General features: G+C 43.1%; 1 protein-coding gene and 1 pseudogene across 1 annotated transcript in view; both read left to right on the top strand.

Moving 5' to 3' along the window:
• Window positions 1-275: 275 nt before the first annotated feature.
• ARMC2 (armadillo repeat containing 2) overlaps window positions 276-19,460 on the top strand; it is a 174,428-nt gene continuing 155,243 nt past the window's right edge. The window contains exon 1 of the mRNA XM_032651104.1: window positions 276-335. The gene's annotated coding sequence lies outside the window, so the exon portion shown is untranslated. The remainder of the gene's footprint in view (window positions 336-19,460) is intronic.
• Window positions 10,638-15,892, top strand: LOC116763303 (annotated as a pseudogene).

Below are 19,460 nucleotides of genomic sequence, written 5' to 3'. Positions count from 1 at the left end.
TGAAGTGTACAGTCACTAACTCATGGGTTATGTATTAATGATTTGGAATAAGGAGGTTATCTGATTTTGCTTTACGATCTGGAAGCCTGAATTCAAATGTTGCTAGGATTGTAAATGTATTCCATCTAGTGGCCTCATCAATGTCCCAAGTAGATTGTGTTTCTAACCCATCAGGTGTGTGTTCCTGAATACGATTCTTTGGTGTACTTGACCCTAAACAGTGAGACGACCGAGACCTGGCCTGACAAGGAGTGGGGGCTGGTGAGAGACCTGAATTTGCTAAGAGGTGACTGCTTGCACCACGCAGAGTCCACTCCAAGTATCCAGCCATACGAGTAAGTGACTTTACAGGGATTAATTCTATCCCTTATAAAATGGAATGAGTTTTCAATTTTATCCTTATCTTTTGAATTGATTGTGGCTTAATCTCTTCGTAAAGGCATATGTATGTATATGTGTAGGCATAATTTCTGTTATACTGTATTGTAGACCTCATACCTTCTGCAGGGATTTTAATAATGCTTTTCTGAATAGGAAGCCAGGGTTCTCTCCGTGCCCCATCCCCTGCTCTCACTGTGTTCACTTTCTTTGCACGTTGCACATACAGGGTTAAGATTTTTCAGTTTTCCTTTGAATAATGATTGCAGTATCAAACACAGCCTCATAACGTTCAGCCCGTTATTTGTGTAGATGGCTCTCCAGTGCTTTTAAATTTACTTAATTAAAATTCTAGAATGATATGATTCCAGTGGGTTACATTCATCTTACTCTTACCTTCTTCAATCAGTTTTCTCTTATAGCCTTTTTCTTTGCAAGAATTATTGAAGATGACTGCAGCCTAGCAGACTGCTTAACTCATAATTCATTACTTAAAAAAAAACCCTCATAATTAAAAGCATTCATTGTTAAGCACAGTGGAGTTAAACTCAGCTTGGTATTGATGCAATGTCTCTCTACCACAAGGATATAGCTAACCTGTCCTCAAAATGAAAAGGGAGAGGCTTCAGTTTTCTGAGATTTCCTATCCATCTTTTCTTTCATTTTCGTTTTTTCTTTGAACTGAAATTATCCCATCAGTTAGCCACCGAGTTTGATTTTATAATCTACTTACAGTTCAACAGGAGGGAACAAAGGATGTGCACTATCTTTTCCCTTTATGCCCAGAACATAGTAAGATTAGCAGATCACAGTTCATTGCCTGGGCATACAAGTATAGCCATGCACAGGACAGACCTCTGGTACCTCTACGTTTCTCCCTCCCTTAGTGACAGAAAACCCACTGGATTCCAGCAGCAGCTGAGCTCTGGCAGCCATTGGCCCCAAAGCTCTACCTCCTGCCTTTCAGTAGGTAGAGGCCAGCTGGGGAGGTGACCAATCGGGTGGTTTGTATCCAGGAGAACATGGCACAGTTAGCTATTTAAATCCAGCCAGGATGATGTCAGCAAGCAGAGCTGAAAGGGTTAGGAGAAAGGCTAACGGAGAGGAGAAATCTTGTCAGGCTGTATTGTTACAGAAAGCTGGGCTGAGGCTAAGCAGAGACTAACACACCCACCACCTGTGCCCTGCGCCCAACTCCCAGTGCCTCCGAACTGCCTCCTCCCAGCCTCGAGAAAGGAGGAATGGCTGCAGAAGATAACCTGATGCTAAATTATGTGGGGAGAGTTTAATTCTTACATGATTTTTTTTTAACTGAAAGAGCAGGTCTCTACTTAGATGAAAATGCACAAACCATCTCTGGTTTGCAAATTGCTGGGGTTTTACAGGAAAGCTGGGCTGACTCTCACCCGCTGATAAGAGAAAAGCATTTGTTCCCGCCTCTGGAAGTCTGTGGTCCCAGTAACCCCGGGTGAAACTTGCAGAAATGGTTCTCAGCTTAGATGCCATTTTGCAGCACGAGCAAAATGTTCAGGCTCAGGAAATGATGCTAAAGACATTTTGAAAAATGTAAGATGGGCCTGACACAGTGCTGGCACAGGATATATGATGGAAGCAGCGTGGTGAGTGGTGATAACAGCCCCTGGGGCTTGGCAGGGAGCTGGTTTCACACCCCAGCCCGACCAACGCCCCCCTCCAGCAGGAGCCTCATCAGACTCCAGGGTGAGAGCGGAAATCTGGCCATGCCCCTGGAGGGCCCAGGCAGGGGACAGGCCCTCAGGAAGGAGGGTGAGGTTCCTGAGAGCACCTTCTTATCAGCAAAGACTTGACGATCCCCCTGTACACACATCACACTTCAAAAAATTGTGTCGGTTTTGGTTTTTCTGGGCCCTGCTCACTCCTACTTTTCCAAAGCACCTGCCGTAGACAAAGCTGGCTTGGGGACAAGAGGGGATGCAGCATTTTCCTTAGGGTCTCTCAGGGAGAGGCCACACAATGCCACTTATACAGGTGCTCAGTAAGAATTAGATGGAGAGGACACTCTGATTACTGCTAATGAGGGGGTAAGTTAATAATGGCGAGATGCCTGTTTCCGGGCAGATCCGCCCAGTGTGATGGGACCTGCAGTTGATCTGCTTAGGAGGGTGGCTTTTCTTCCAGATGGCCTTGGCCTTTGTGTCAGGGAAGGGCTTTCCTTCAAAGGCTGGTGCTCCACAGTTGCAATGCAGATTAGGGGTCCGTTTTTACTTGCCACTCTTAAAAAAATACACATTCTGGGCACAAGAAAGGGAGCTTTTCAACCCTGAGAGTGTTCTGGATGTTGGAGTACATGTGGCAAGACCCTCTTAGATAATGAGCAAGTGCTCCCAGTACTTTGGAATTATTCCTTGCTTCCACCCCAGCATTGTTCCGACAGCTCTGTTCTTAAAGATTAACTACCATTCATTTAGTAACTTCCGCTGTAGAGAGGGGAGGGGAAAACTTGATGATATGAATTTAGAGCAATTATTATATTTGGTTTGTGTTTCTCCTGCAATGCTCTTCCTTTAAGGAGTAAGCAGGGAGGTATTAATATCTATTTGCCATTTTGTTTCCCTAATGTTTTTATTGCTGCTGTAATTTTAACAAGTATGGGAAGGCAAAATATTTGAGAACCCCTTTAACCCCTTTAATTTGTCTCATGCAGAATTGAGACAAATTCTGCATGAATTCTGAAGAGGTCACTATATTTAAATGATTCAGTATAGGTAACGAAATGATGGAAAAGAGCATAATTCCATGATATTACAAAATAAACAGAGAGTATCTCTTCTCTGTCAAGCATGCCCAGGCACAGAGAGATAAAAATCTTTATCTCTATATAGATACAATTCCTGCTTCAAGGTGCTCAAAATCTAGCGAAGGAAACAGACATGTATACAAATAACTGTAAGACAAGGCACGTACGCGACAAAAGTAAAAGTGTAAACCATAGAGCTGAAGAGAGCTGAAGAAGCAATGATTCATTCCAGGGGTGAGGCCTCTGAGTCGGACCTTAGGGATGAGGAGGAGCTCATCAGGCAGAATGTGGGGTGTCGCATGTGAAACTCCACAGCCTTAAAAAAAGAATACCCTGAGTCTATATGCACAAATAGAGCAAGCTGTCCAATATAGACTACATAAATGGAGGTCACTTAGCAGTGTATGTAGAACTAGAATGAATATATATATATATAGTAGTTGAGCTTATTTTAAGCTCTAAGGACAGACTGGATTAAAATCTAAACTCAGTACTTTCAGTGAATTTTGTCATTGTTGAAAATATTTTCTGTCCCTCCCTGAGGGAAGGTTATTCTTTCCCGTTCATTGATACCAGGCTGGTCCTGTGACCTGCTTTGACTAATGAAATAAGAGCAGAAATGAGGTATGTGCCTCCTGAGTACACACTTTAAGAGCCATCATTTGCTTCAGCCGTGTTCTCCTTTCTCTGTATTCTGATGATCGGGTAAGTCTGACTAGAGGTGCTCCTTTGGCTTCAGCCTGGGTTCTGGAATGAAGACGGCATGAAGTAGGGCTAACTGTGGTCGACATGGCTCATTAGCATAAGCAAGAAACAAACCTTTGTTAGTGTGGACACTGAGATGTTGAAGATGCTATTACTATAGCATCACTCAGTCTGGGTTGACTGAGAGACACCTGGCAACGAACGGGATCTTATATAACTTCTTTAAACCTCAGTTTCCTAATCTATAGAATGGGAAAAATAATACTATCTACCTCAGAGGATCATTGTGAGGTTAAAACAAGTTGATTTTAAAGCACTTTACATGATGTTTAGTTCATAATAAGAATTTAGTGTTAGTTATTTTTAAATAGGTACACAAAAATGTCTGGAGGAATATACACTAACCTGTTAAACAACAGTTCTCTCTTGAATGTGAGATTACAGGTGACTTTCTAATTTTTTTTTGAATTTTTTTTATGCAGCAGGTTCTTATTAGTTATCCATTTTATACACATCAGTGTATACATGTCAATCCCAATCTCCCAATTCATCACACCCCCTGCCGCTTTCCCCACTTGGTGTCCATACGTTTGTTCTCTGCATCTGTGTCTCAATTTCTGCCTTGCAAACTGGTTCATCTGTACCATTTTTCTAGGTTCCACATATATGCGTTAATATACGATATTTGTTTTTCTTTTCTGACTTACTTCACTCTGTATGACAGTCTCTAGATCCATCCACGTCTCTACAAATGACCCAATTTCGCTCCTTTTTTATGGCTGAGTAATATTCCATTGTATATATGTACTACATCTTCTTTATCCATTCATCGATGGGCATTTAGGTTGCTTCCATGTCCAGGCTATTGTAAATAGGGCAGCAATGAATATTGGGGTGCATGTGTCTTTTTGAATTATGGTTTTCTCTGGGTATATGCCCAGTAGTGGGATTGCTGGGTCATATGGTAGTTCTATTTTTAGTTTTTTAAGGAACCTCCCTACTGGTCTCCATAGTGGCTGTGTCAATTTACATTCCCACCAACAATGCAAGAGGGTTCCCTTTTCTCCACACCCTCTCCAGCATTTGTTGTTTGTAGATTTTCTGATGATGCCCATTCTAACTGGTGTGAGGTGATACCTCATTGTAGTTTTTTCTTTTTTTTTTCTCATTGTAGTTTTGATTTGCATTTCTCTAATAATTAGTGATGTTGAGCAGCTTTTCACGTGCTTCTTGGCCATCTGTATGTCTTTGGAGAAATTTAGGTCTTTATTTAGGTCTTCTGCCCATTTTTGGATTGGGTTGTTTGTTTGTTTTTTTGATATTGAGCTGCATGAGCTGTTTATATATTTTGGAGATTAATCCTTTGTCCGTTGATTCGTTTGCAAATATTTTCTCCCATTCTAAGGGTTGTCTTTTCATCTTATTTGTAGTTTCCTTTGCTGTGCAAAAGCTTTTAAGTTTCATTAGGTCCCATTTGTTTATTTCTGTTTTTATTTCCATTACTCTAAGAGGTGGATCAAAAAAGATCTTGCTGTGATTTATGTCAAAGAATGTTCTTCCTATGTTTTCCTCTAAGAGTTTTATAGTGTCTGGTCTTACATTTAGGTGTCTAATCCATTTTGAGTTTATTTTTGTGTATGGTGTTAGGAGTGTTCTAATTTCATTCTTTTACATGTAGCTGTCCAGTGCTCCCAGCACCACTTATTGAAGAGACTGTCTTTTCTCCATTGCATATCCTTGCCTCCTTTGTCATAGATTAGTTGACCATAGGTGTGTGGGTTTATCTCTGGGCTTTCTATCCTGTTCCATTGATCTATATTTCTGTTTTTGTGCCAGTACCATATTGTCTTGATTATTGTAGCTTTGTAGTATAGTCTGAAGTCCGGGAGCCTAATTCCTCCAGCTCCGTTTTATTTCCCTCAAGACCGCTTTGGCCATTTGGGGTCTTTTGTGTCTCCATACAACTTTTAAGATTTTTTATTCTAGTTCTGTAAAAAATACCAATAAATGCCATTGGTAATTTGATAGGGATTGCATTGAATCTGTAGATTGCTTTGGGTAGTGTAGCCATTTTCACATTGTTGATTCTTCTAATCCAAGAACATGGTATATCTCTCCATCTATTTGTTTCATCTTTAATTTCTTTCATCAGTGTCTTATAGGTTTTTTAATTAATTAATTAATTAATGGCTGCTTTGGGTGTCTGTTGCTGCATGTGGGCTTCTCATTGCGGTGGCCTCTCCTGCCATGGAGCATGGGCTCCAGGCATGCGGGCTTCAGTAGCTGTGACTCAAAGGCTCCAGAGCCCAGGCTCAGCAGTTGTGGCACACGGGCCCAGTTGCTCTGCAGCATGTGGGATCCTCCTGGACCAGGGCTCAAACCCACGTCTCTTGTACCGGCAGGCAGATTCTCAATCACTGCGCCACCAGGGAAGCCCGAGTGTCTTATAGTTTTCTGCATACAGATTTTTGTCTCCCTTGGTAGGTTTATTCCTAGGTATTTTATTCTGTTTGTTGCAATGGTAATTGGGAGTGTTTCCTTAATTTCTCTTTCATATTTTTCATCATTAGTGTATAGGAATGCAAGAGATTTCTGTGCATTAATTTTGTATCCTGCAACTTTACCAAATTCATTGATCAGCTCTAGTAGTTTTCTGGTAACATCTTTAGGATTCTCTATGTATAGTATCATGTCATCTGCAAACAGTGACAGTTTTACTTCTTCTTTTCCAATTTGTATTCCTTTTTTTTCTTTTTCTTCTCTGATTGCTGTGGCTAGGACTTCCAAAACTATGTTGAATAATAGTGGTGAGACTGGACATACTTGTCTTGTTACTGATCTTAGAGGAAATGCTTTCAGTTTTTCACCATTGAGAATGATGTTTGCTGTGGGTTTGTTGTATATGGCCTTTATTATGTTGAGGTAGGTTCCCTGTATGCCCACTTTCTGGAGAGTTTTTATCATAAATGAGTGTTGAATTTTGTTAAAAGCTTTTTCTGCATCTATTGAGATGATCATATGGTTTTTATTCTTCAGTTTGTTAATATGGTCTATCACATTGATTGATTTGCATATATTGAAGAATTCTTGCATCCCTGGGATAAATCCCACTTGATCGTGGTGTGTGATCCTTTTAATGTGTTGTTGCATTCTGTTTGCTAGTATTTTGTTGAGGATTTTTGCATCTATATTCATCAGTGATATTGGTCTTTAATTTTCTTTTTTTGTAGTATCTTTGTCTGATTTTGGTATCAGGGTGATGGTGGCCTCATAGAATGAGTTTGGGAGTGATCCTTCCTCTGCAATTTTTTGGAAGAGTTTGAGAAGGATGGGTGTTAGCTCTTCTCTAAATATTTGATAGAATTCACCTGTGAAGCCATCTGGTCCTGGACTTTTGTTTGTTGGAAGATTTTTAATCACAGTTTCAGTTTCAGTGCTTGTGATTGGTCTGTTCATATTTTCTGTTTCTTCCTGGTTCAGTCTTGGAAGGTTATACCTTTCTAAAAATTTATCTGTTTCTTCCAGGTTATCCATTTTATTGGCATAGAGTTGCTTTTAGTAGTCTCTTAGGATGCTTTGTATTTCTGCAGTGTCTGTTGTAACTTCTCCTTTTTCGTTTCTAATTTTATTTTATTATTTTATTTTTTGAATTTTATTTTTTTAGACAGCAGGTTCTTATTAGTTATGCATTTTATACATATTAGTGTATATATGTCAATTCAAATCGCCCAATTCATCACAGCCCCACCCACACCCCGCCACTTTACCCCTTCTAATTTTATTGATTTGGGTCCTCTCCCTTGTTTTCTTGATGAGTCTGGCTAATGGTTTATCAATTGTGTTTATCTTCTCAAAGAACCAGCTTTTAGTTTTATTGATGTTTGCTATTGTTTTCTTTGTTTCTATTTCATTTATTTCTGCTGTGATCTTTATGATTTCTTTCCTTCTACTAACTTTGGGTTTTGTTTATTCTTCTGTCTCTAGTTCTTTTAGGTGTAAGGTTAGATTGTTTATTTGAGATGTTTGTTGTTTCTTGAGGTAGGACTGTATTGCTATAAACTTCCCTCTTAGGACTGCTTTTGCTATGTCCCATAGGTTTTGGATCATCATGTTTATGTTGTCATTTGTCTCTAGGTATTTTTTGATTTCCTCTTTGATTTCTTCAGTGATGTCTTGGTTATTTAGTAACGTATTGTTTAACCTCCACGTGTTTGTGTTTTTCACGTTTTTTTCCCCTGTAATGGATTTCTAATCTCATAGCACTGTAGTCAGAAAATATGCTTGATATGATTTCAATTTTCTTAAATTTACTGAGGCTTGATCTGTGACCCACAGTGTGATCTACCCTGAGAATGTTCCGTGCGCACTTGAGAATAAAGTGTAATCTGCTCTTTTTGGAAGGAATGTCCTATAAATATCAATTAAATCTATCTGGTCTATTGTGTCATTTAAAGCTTGTGTTTCCTTATTAAGTTTCTGTTTGGATGATCCGTCCATTGGTGTGTAAGTGCGGTGTTAAAGTCCCCCACTATTATTGTGTTACTGTTGATTTCCTCTTTTATAGCTGTTAGCAGTTGCCTTATGTATTGTGCTCCTATGTTGGGTGCATATATATTTATAATTGTTATATCTTCTTCTTGGATTGATCCCTTGATCATTATGTAGTGTCCTTCCTTGTCTCTTGTAACATTCCTTATTTTAAAGTCTATTTTATCTGATATGAGTATTGGTGCTTCAGCTTTCTTTTGATTTCCATTTGCATGGAATATCTTTTTCCATCCCCACACTTCCAGTCTGTATGTGTCCCTAGGTCTGAAGTGGGTCTCTTGTAGACAGCATATATATGGGTCTTGTTTTTGTATCCATTCAGCAAGCCTGTGTCTTTTGGCTGGAGCGTTTAATCCATTCACGTTTAAGATAATTATCGATATGTATGTTCCTGTGACCATTTTCTCAATTGTGTTGGGTTTGTTTTTGTAGGTCCTTTTCTTCTCTTGTGTTTCCCACTTAGAGAAGTCCTTTAGCATTTGTTGTAGAGCTGGTTTGGTGGTGCTGAATTCTCTTAGCTTTTGCTTGTCTGTAAAGCTTTTGATTTCTCTGTCGAATCTGAATGAGATCCTTGCCGGATTAAGTAATCTTGGTTGTAGGTTCTTCCCTTTCATCGCTTTAAATATGTCATGCCACTCCCTTCTGGCTTGTAGAGTTTCTGCTGAGAGATCAGCTGTTAACCTTATGGGAGTTCCCTTGTATGTTATTTGTCGTTTTTCCCTTGCTGCTTTCAATAATTTTTCTTTGTCTTTAATTTTTGCCAGTTTGATTACTATGTGTCTCGGCGTGTTTCTCTTTGGGTTTATCCTGTATGGGACTCACTGTGCTTCCTGGACTTGGGTGGCTATTTCCTTTCCCATGTTAGGGAAGTTTTTGACTATAATCTCTTCAAATATTTTCTTGGGTCCTTTCTCTCCCTCTTCTCCTTCTGGGATCCCTGTGATGCGAATGTTGTTGAGTTTAATGTTGTCCAGAGGTCTCTTTGGCTGTCTTCATTTCTTTTCATTCTTTTTTCTTTATTCTGTTCCGCAGCAGTGAATTCCACCATTCTGTCTTCCAGGTCACTTATCCATTCTTCTGCCTCAGTTATTGTGCTATTGATTCCTTCTAGTGTAGTATTCATTTCAGTTATTGTATCGTTCATCTCTGTTTGTTCTTTAATTCTTCTAGGTCTTTGTTAAACATTTCTTTCACCTTCTCGATCTTTGCCTCCGTTGTTTTTCCATGGTCCTGGATCATCTTCACTATCATTATTCTGAATTCTTTTTCTGGAAGGTTGCCTATCTCCCCTTAATTTAGTTGTTTTTCTGGGGTTTTATCTTGTTCCTTCATCTGGTACATAGCCCTCTGCCTTTTCATCTTGTCTATCTTTCTGTGAATGCGGTTTTTGTTCCACAGGCTGAAGGATTGTAGTTCTTCTTGCTTCTGCTGTCTGCCCTCTGGTGGATTAGCTACAGGTGACTTTCAATTTTTATTTCTCTTATTTCTTTAATCAAATTCTTTATAATAATGAGCATATATTATTTTAGTAATCATTAAAAAATAAGATATTTCCACTTTGGAAAACTGAACAATAGTACATTTTTCTGTTACAGTGGTAATTGCACCAAACTTGGTCCCTTGAAGGAAGGGGCTACATGCTCTGCCCTGTGCGACTAGGGTCTGGCTTACTGGATGCCCCAAGATAGGTGCTCAACACATGTTTACACAAGTGTAATTGATCATGGTTCCTTATCTGGATAGCTCGATGGATAGTAGGTAATGACCTACTATTTCTGAGATGAGAAACATGAAAAAGGTATAAACTCAGAATATGTGCATTCTGAGTTTCTCATAGATCATTAATTGGGCACTGGGAATACAAATTTGGAGATCAGAGATGGAGATATGAAGCTCCTCTGAAGAGAGGTGATTAGTTGAATATGTGGGTATAGAGTGGGAGCATGGGCTTTCAGTTTCACCCCACTCCTCCCCACAAGACCAAGTCCAAATATTTTTCAACAATGACACCCATTCCACAGCAATTTTCTAAGCACCTACCACATACCAGGCACTAATGGTACAGGAGTGAACAAGAAATGTTCAAATGTCTCTGCCCTCGAGCAGTTTATGTTTTATGGTGAGAGGCAGACAACAAGCAATAGTGAAACAAATAATTAAAATATAGAGTGTATTCTATAGTGATAAGGAGGAAAAACATGGAAGGGGAAAGGGAACTCCGGGTGTTGCCATGTTTGACAGGGTAAGTCAGGGTAGGCCTTGCTGAGGACATAACACTTGAGTGTAAGACCTTAAGGAGGTACCAGGTAACTGTGACTACTGGGGAGCATAGTCCAGATAGAGGGAACAGAGAGGGCCAAGGCCTTGAGGTGGGAACATACTTGTGTTTAGAGAAGCAGCAAGGAGTTCAGTGTGTCTGGATGAGTAAGGGGGTCAGTGGTAGAGGAGTTTAGGGAGATAATGAGAAGTAGAAGGGAGGGGTGGACAGACCCCATGAGGCCTCATCAGCAGACTGTTGGAGGAACTTTGACTTTTACTCTAAGTGACATGGGAAGCTCCTGAAGTTCGATTAGAGGAGTAGGTAGCATAACCTGACTTGTGTTTTAAACTGACCGGCCTGGTTCCTATCTTGATAATGAATGGATAAAGGGCAAGGGAGAAGCTGGGAGAACATTAAGGAAGTTATGGCAGTAATAGGTGATGGGTGTGTGGGCTGGAATGGTGGCAGTGGAAGAGATAAGAAGAGGTCAGGTCCTGGATATATTTTGCAAGTGCAGCCAACATAATATACTCGTGGATTTGATGTGGCACATGAGAGAAAGAGGGAAACAAGGATAACTCCATGGTTTTGGGCATGAGCAACAGGAACGATGGAGTTGCTGAGAGGTGAAGACCTCAGGGAGAGTGGTTTGGGGTAGGAATTTAGGAGTTCAGTTATAGACATGATAACTTTGAGATGCCCTTAGATATCCAAGAGGAAATGGAAAGTAGGTGGTTGGCTATGTGAGCCTAGAGTTCAGGGGCGTGATCCAGGCTGAATACGTACATGGGAGAGTTCTCAGCAGATCAGTAATGTTTCAACTGTGAGAATGGATGAGATCATCTAGGAAAAAGTGCAGAGAGAAAAGGGGTCTGGGGACTGAGCTCTGGAGCCCCCCACCCTTTAAAGCAGAGGAGAAAAAGACCAAGCAGCAAAGGAAAATGAATGATTGGTCAGTGAGGGAGGAGGTCAACTGCGTCCCAGCATGTTTCTAGGTAGAAGACCTGCTACAGCAGGGTCAAAGGCAATGAGAACCAAGAACTGTCCAATGAATTTAGCTGGGTGGAGGTCACAGGCGACCAGACAAGAACAATGTGGTGGAGGTGCGGGGTGGGAGGTGGGGTGACTGAAGGAGGTTCAAAGGAGAATTCAAAAAGAGGAATCGGAGACAGTTTAAACAACTGTTTTAGGGAATTTTGCTGCAAAGGAGAATAGGAGGCATGGAGCCTCCTGGAGAGAGAGATGAATCCAAGAAAGTATCTTCTTTCTTTTTTCTCTTTTTTAAGGTGGGAGAAATGGCAGTGGTGTGTATCCCCCTAGCACCCAGCCCATCATACTCATTTGATAAGCATTTGTTGAACTGACACAAGCGGATCTAAGGGTAAGACATGAGCAAATATCCCCATCATCCCTGAATGATGTCAAATAAGTGAAATGAGAAAAAAATTTCGATGCTTCCTATAAGAGACTGAACATTAACACTTGGAGACTTGTGGCTATAGGGATTCCTTTACTTAATACTTGTACTTAATACTTGTACTTTACTTCCTTGTACTTAATACACTGCTTTTTAACAACACAGGGTCAGGATCTATTTTTAAGTGGAAACTTTTGGGTTGAAATTTTTTAAGGGCACACAAATATAGGGAAGAAAATAGCAATGACCCACATTCCCACCAGGCAGAATTAAGTACTGTTAACATGTGGGCATATTTGTTTCCAGCCTTTTCATTCAATGCTCTGTTTTTAAAACCTACACGGTGGAATTATGTGCTAAAAAACGATGTGTTCCAGTGTGTGTGTACACTGTGAACTCACACATACATACCTGCTCACACATTTGTGGCTTTTTGCTTGCTCTTTCCTGGAGTTTCCGAGTTGGTAGGTGCTGTGTTATAAACTGCTATGGCAATAATGGAATCGTGAAGCCATGACTTCACATGTCAGTATACAGAATGCACTGGCCGAAGAATACTTTTTTTAAACCTAAAAACTGTAAGTAATCTGTGCACACTGGAAAAAATTCCAACACTACCCTTCTGGCCTACAGTCCTTCGTTTTTTTTTCCCAGACACGACTGGCATTGCCAGCTCCTTGTGAATGTTTCCAGAAGTAGCACTTGCATATGCAAACATGTATTTTCTGATTTCCTACACAGGTGGTAGCATACTGTTGTATACGGTTTGGTACTTAAGCACAGGGTTTTGAAAATTTTGGAAGTGCTTCTTAGCAGTAAGCTTTCTTTTTTAAAAATTTGTTTCATTGAGGTGTAGTTGACATATAAAAACAGTAAGTTTTCTACATGTGCATATTAGCAATCATGCTCTTCCTTCTTGCCTGGTCTCAGACAATTAACTCAGGGTTGTGGGCGGGCGGGGTGGTGTTAAGAATGTTCTACACTAGCTGGACAGGTCCCTTCAAATCACAGACTCCCATGTCAGTGCCACACAGTTTGTTCTGACTCTCTCTGGTTGAACTTACTTCACAGCCCACAAGAAAACCCTTTATATTTTTGGTAGCTAAACCAAAGTCCTGCAGAACACAACAAAACCAAACAGGGGGAAATTTGGGGCTCAGCTTAAAATACAGATGGGCAAGCCCATACTTAGTTGCTGGAATAACAACCAGCTGGGAGGGTCCAGCTAAATTTAGCTTGGAACCTTACACACTGGTCAGCTCCAAAGTCAACAGCCCCCATCCCCGCCACAGAGCACTCTCCCCCATCTCTGAAGCTGGTAGAGAAGAAGGAACAACCCTGCTTGTCCAAAATGCTGACTTTGCAAAAACCACCTAGTCGATCTGGTGTGACTTAATAGGTTGTAAAAGCTTCGATTTACAGCTGATCAATAGGCAAACAGTGGGATTTGTTGCCGGGGGAATATAGAGCACAGGGACCAGGATGAGGCCAAACAGTGGGAAAGGTTAATTAACATTGTAAATGTTCATTTAAAATTTTCTTTAAGAAAGCAAGAAGGGGAACAAACTGGAACTGTAGGTGGGTCTCGAAGTCAAGGCTGGCCTGAAGGAAAACGGATGTGAGCAGAACCGGTGTGCTCCACTAGCCCTCCTGGGAGGCCTCCACGTACACCCTGTCCCGGACCCCAGGGGAGGGCTGCAAAGGACAGGGAGCCCCATGCACGGGCTCAGTCTTGGCTTTATGACGTGGTGGGCCTCAGTTTCCTGGTTTGTTCAAGTGGTAGAGTTGGAGTAGATGAACCCCCCCAGGCCTGGAATTCTTGGTGATTTGGGCCTCCTACAACTACCTGCCTTGCAGCCTGGAGCTCGCTACACCCTCTACCCTCACTCTCTGGAAACCCAAGTAGGGAGGAGGGACACACAGGGCCCCTAGTGCCTCAAGATGAGACCACGTGTTGAAAACATAACTTGCTAAGTGGGGAGGATTAGGCCCCTGAGAGATCCTGCCATCCGTCCCGGCACTGGCACCTGGGGAGGCCTGACAACTTGCACAGAAACTCAGATGTGAGCTGGGCCTCCTCTAGGAGAGGCATGTGACATACTTTATGGAAAAAACAACAAGATGAGGTTGCCAAGTGTAGCCTAGGTGGTACCCAGGGAGTGATTGCAGTGAGAAGCAGGACTTCTGTTGTGTTCACTGTGCTTGCATGTGCAAAATAACGTATGTCGTGGTTTCTGTGAGGCCCCTACCCACTGGATGGAGGTAAAGGGAAGCCAGACTGAGTGACCAGTTTCGACTTCGATGCAGTGATCACTACACCGTCTTTAGGGTGACTTCTGTCTCCATGCTGCTCAATCTTCCAGGCTCGCCTCCACTCCTCTGCTCCTATCTTAGAAGCTGCCTAGCGGAGAGGCGGCAGCAGAGGCCTCCCAGGATGTCATGGCAGTTGGGGGTGGGATGGGCCCCCGGCCTTATGCTGGTCTGTGTGTGTGAACACTCTCTGGGACCCCTAAGCTGTGTTTGGCTGGTTTGATGTTTCACTGGTCTCAGCTGCCTGTGAACTCCTGGTGTGTTCTTTCTCAGCCTATTTGTGGGCTCGCTGCCCCTCCCTGTGGATCTGGGCTCCTCTTGCCTCTCTGTCATCACAGTCACCTCAGAATCTCTGCCATCCTCTCCCCCTGGGCCCCGGCCAGGCTGCCCCGCACAGCCTTGGGTGCAGGGTCACTTTGTCCCCCGCCACATTAGGGCCCTGGCAGATCTCCTGGCTCAAGGGGGCAAAAAGGTGCTCCAGATGCAAGCTAGACCCTCTCTCTTGCTGTGCCCTTCACATCTCGGAGGTGGGGTGTAGGGGTAGACGTCCCCCCCCGGAGACGGTGTCCTGCCTCCTCAGGTCCCGGTGGAACAGGGGAGGTCTTGGGGGTGTGCATTGCAATCAGGACTGAGGGTTCCGCAGTCTCACAGGCCTGCTTCAGCCCCAGCTTTGTACTGAGTGGGGGTATGGCTTCAGGCCAGGGCCTTGACCGCTGCTTAACCAGGAGAAGGATACACACCTCATGGGATGTGCTGATGGTCGATGAGATTTTCGTAAAGCAGCTTCTTTTTTTTTTAAACATCTTTATTGGGGTATAATTGCTTTACAATGGTGTGTTAGTTTCTGCTTTATAACAAAGTGAATCAGCTATACATATACATATGTTCCCATATGTCTTCCCTCTAAAGCAGCTCCTTTTTGAGGTAGGAGAGCTAGCGCGTAGAGGAAAGAAGTATCCTTTGCTAGCGAAGCAGCGGGTGGTAGGATTCCTCCCTAAGAATTCTCATCCTGCCCCTGCCCCATCCCCATGCATCACCTGAACTGGGCATGTGCCAGTTCCTGCTTTTTCTGAGTCTGTTTATCAATGTCTCAGTGACTGAAATACCACCCTCTGACTTGGCCAATAAGTCATTTTTAAAAATAGCAAATTTTATGTTACTTCAATTATCAAATCTCCTGGGGATGAAGTCAGTTTACAGTGATCGGTCGACATTGCCGTAAAGGGCGTGGCTTCCTCTCCGGGCTTGGACGCAGTGTGTGAAGGCGCCAGGAAGGCGGGCGTCATTGGCAAGTAGGGAGCTGGTTATGGCACCTCCCTCAGGAAGATGGTGAAGGAATTTGAAATCAACCTGTACACTTGCTCCTTCTGTGGCAGAACCAAAAGCAAGAGGTGAGCCGCTGGGGCTCTGGTGCTGTGGTGCCTGGAGCAACACCATCACCTCCACTGTCGCCGTGAAGGCAGCCGTCAGATGACTGAAGGGACTGAAGGACCAGTAGACTGCCCCAGCGGAAACGCTGACAACTAGACCAAATGGGCGAACTTACATAACCAAGCAAAGAAGGGTCCTGGGGCCGCGCACTGCTTCCTTAGGCTAACCCGCGGCACGGTGTCTGCTGTCTTGGGTCCACTGAGGGTCACAGGGGGACTCCCCAGAGTCGGGACGCCTTCCAGGTCCCTCTTCTGTCGCAGGCTCTCCACTTCACAAGCTCCTCCCTCTCTCTTGACAGCCCACCCCCAGGTGAACGTCCAGTTCCCTGTAGCCGCCTTTGGCTGGAGGGAAGGTTAAGGTAACCGGTTCTTCCACAGGAGGTGTGACCCTGCCAAGCTTTCATTTCAAGCCTTCTGTCGTTACCTTTTTCCTCTTTAACAGGGTTTCAGGTCTCCGTAGGTAGGGGAGGAGAGGTCCATTTTCAGGGCAATGGCTGTGGGCCAGTAGGTGCTCCAGAATTGTCCCAGGCGTGGTGGTGACAGGTTGGCCCTTAGGGAACCCTGGGTAGTGAACCAGCGCCTAAGAGTCCCCTGCTTCCTCCAATCAGTGTGGTCCAGCGGGATGGGGCCTGACCCCAGGAGAGCTGATGAGAGGGGGAACTTGGGCCTCTTTTTGCGAGCCTCTCATGTTCACTTTCCTACCTAAAGACATCTCACATCTGTCCTCACATCTGTCCCTGCCTTGCCTGCTTTGACCCCGAGACTCCTAGACACATACATTATCATCCAAGTGACAGCATTTTAGATCATATTTAATGATTTCTTTCTACCAACCTTCCTGGCCTTATTTCCTATACCTTACCTCCCCTACCCCCGATTTTTTTAAATTAATTAATTAAATTTTGGCTGCGTTGGGTCTTTGTTGCTGCCCATAGGCATTCTGTAGTTGCGGCGAGTGGGGGCTACTCTTCCTTGCGGTGTGTGGGCTTTTCATTGCAGTGTCTTCTCTTGTTGTGGAGCACAGGCTCTAGGTGCGCGGGCTTCAGTAGTTGTGACTCACGGGCTCTAGAGCACAGGCTCAGTAGCTGTGGCGCACAGGCTTAGTTGCTCCACGGCATGTGGGATCTTCCAGGACCAGGGTTCAAACCCGTGTCCCCCGCGTTGGCAGGTGGATTCTTAACCACTGCGCCACCAGGGAAGCCTTCTCCTCTGATTTTATTTTTCCCTCTACTGATAAAGTGTCTGCCAAGGAAATGTCATTGGAACCATCCTTTTTGTTAATAGAGGTATTACTTTATAGGAAGTCCACAAGGCATTTTGAGGACATAAAATGCCCCATCAATAATATAACTAGAGCAGAAACATTGACTTGAGACTAAAAACCCAAAAGAGGAATTAGAACCATATTGTTCCTTAACTTCAGGGGCTGGAGAAGGGAAGGAAGCAGTTTAATTTGAGGGCTATTCCTGGTGGGGAATTTGGTCATGTCAGGAAAGTTGCAAGCCAGCGGGAAAATTTGGTAAAATCAGAAGAGGTTTGTTGTGTGACAATGCTATTACAATGTCTGCGCTCTTCTTGGAGGTGAACTCAGGCAACTGAAATAAGAGCAGGCAGGTCAAAATGTCAGGTTGCTGAGCTATGAGGACCTGCCCTCGCAAATATGTTGTTTGACTTCTGGTTACTTCTCTCCACGATTCAAGTTGTTTAGGTACCTTGTAGAATCCAGACAAGGCCATGGTAGCTCACAAACAGGCTGGTCCGTTATCCGTTTGCTGGAGTGTAAGTTGGGACTTAGGCTCTTCATTCCACTTCTCTTTTAAAAGACAGTTTCATGTTTTGTCTTAAGCCACCACAAAACCGAATCTGGAGGTATGTGGTATCTAAATAAAAGGCAGTTAACATGTCCTTGCTGTCAGATGCAAATTCTTCAGGGCCCACACCCCATCACCCTTACTGCAAAATTGAGGACAAATACCTCGACCCCGAGTTCCAGGATCTCTATGGAGGGCCTCAGTGGGCCTCTCTGGTTCTTTCTCACTGTTCCCCACATGGAAACAACCACCTTCTTCTTCCGTGAAGCCAGCGCCCATCTTGGCCCCCAAACCAGACCCCGTCCTCTTCTGCATTCACAGTGCGTGTCCCTTTTCATGGCCCTGCCCTCCTTTTATCTTGCAGTAGATGCATTTACTTACCTTTCTGCCTACTTCTCCACACAAACCGTCTCCCAGACCACACATCGTAGGGCCTCGGAGGGCAAGGACTGTGCTTACTTGTCTTTGCAATCCTGCGAGTGCTGAGAATAATATCTTGAAATAGTTAAGAGCTGATAACTATATGTTGGTTAGTGGCGTGTCAGAAATTTTTTATAAGGACATTATGAAGAGAATTGTACCTCAGTCATCCATGGGAGTTACCTGTGCTAATTTTTTGAGCCAGAGGCAACAGGAATTCTACAACCTACCAGGTAAGCCCACCTTTCAATTGAATCACTTTCAGAACAAAGCTTTTATTATTTTGGCAAACTGGAAGACAATGCTTCTGCAAATTTAAACATTTTCTCTAATTTCAACTTTCATAAAGTTACAGAAAAGCTTGTTGACCCTTTATAAACTTGGAGAGAGATATTAAGTTAGTTTTTTTTTTTTTAAACGGCTAATAAGCAATTTGGTCTAAATAGGAAGGAATAAAAAAAAGAAGAAGAAGACGACTCAGCTTTGAGATGGGCACATTTAAAAATTGTTTTCCTACTCAGGGACTTCCCTGGTGGTGCAGTGGTTAAGAATCCGCCTGCCAATGCAGGGGACACAGGTTTGAGCCCTGGTCCGGGAAGGTCCCACATGCCACGGAACAACTAAGCCCGTGCGCCACAACTACTGAGCCTGCGCTCTAGAACCCGGGAGACACATCTACTGAAGCCCGTGGGTCTAGAACCCATGGTCCGCGACAAGAGAAGCCACCGCAATGAGAAGCCCACGTGCCGCAACGAAAAGTAGCCCCCGCTCGCCGCAACTAGAGAAAGCCCGTGTGCAGCAATGAAGACCCAACAGTCAAAAATTTTTAAATAAATAAGTAAATTTATTTTTTAAAAAATTGTTTTCCTACTTAAAAGCAAGATTCATAGCTTGCTCAAAAACTCATTTGATGAAGGATACCAAACAGCTCTAGTTCTTCTTGCCAAATAATGATGCATACACTGGCTATTAAAAGAGGCCTTACTTACTTATTTCCCCCACCTTACTCCCAAAAGGAATCGAGTCAGCTTTATACAAATACACACAATATATCAAACTAAGAATAAACAAATAGAGGTAGGGAAAAAGGAAAATAAAAGATAAAGAAAAGGATAAAGTTAGTTTGTAGAAATGTATGTCAGAAATTTTTGAACTTTTGAGTTTAGATCCGGGTGTCCTGGGGACCAAAGCAAAGAAAGGAACACAACTGACTGCAAATTTCACAGTGTGTCAAACCTTAGTTCCTCAGTGTCTGCGTGCCCACCTCTCAGTGGTTTTCTTCATTTGGGTTAGTTAGTCTGGTGCCTGCCGTGATGGGCCACATGTGTTTGAAACCATGGGATAGAGGGGAGTCCTCAGTTTAGCCTGTGGACCTGCTGTCTGTAAGCACAATGCCCATTCTTTT

The sequence above is a fragment of the Phocoena sinus genome, chromosome 12 (assembly GCF_008692025.1).
Source record: "Phocoena sinus isolate mPhoSin1 chromosome 12, mPhoSin1.pri, whole genome shotgun sequence".
Classification (NCBI taxonomy): Eukaryota; Metazoa; Chordata; class Mammalia; order Artiodactyla; family Phocoenidae; genus Phocoena; species Phocoena sinus.
The sequence above is the reverse complement of the archived record's forward strand: the minus strand, read 5'-3'. Positions and strand labels throughout refer to the sequence as shown.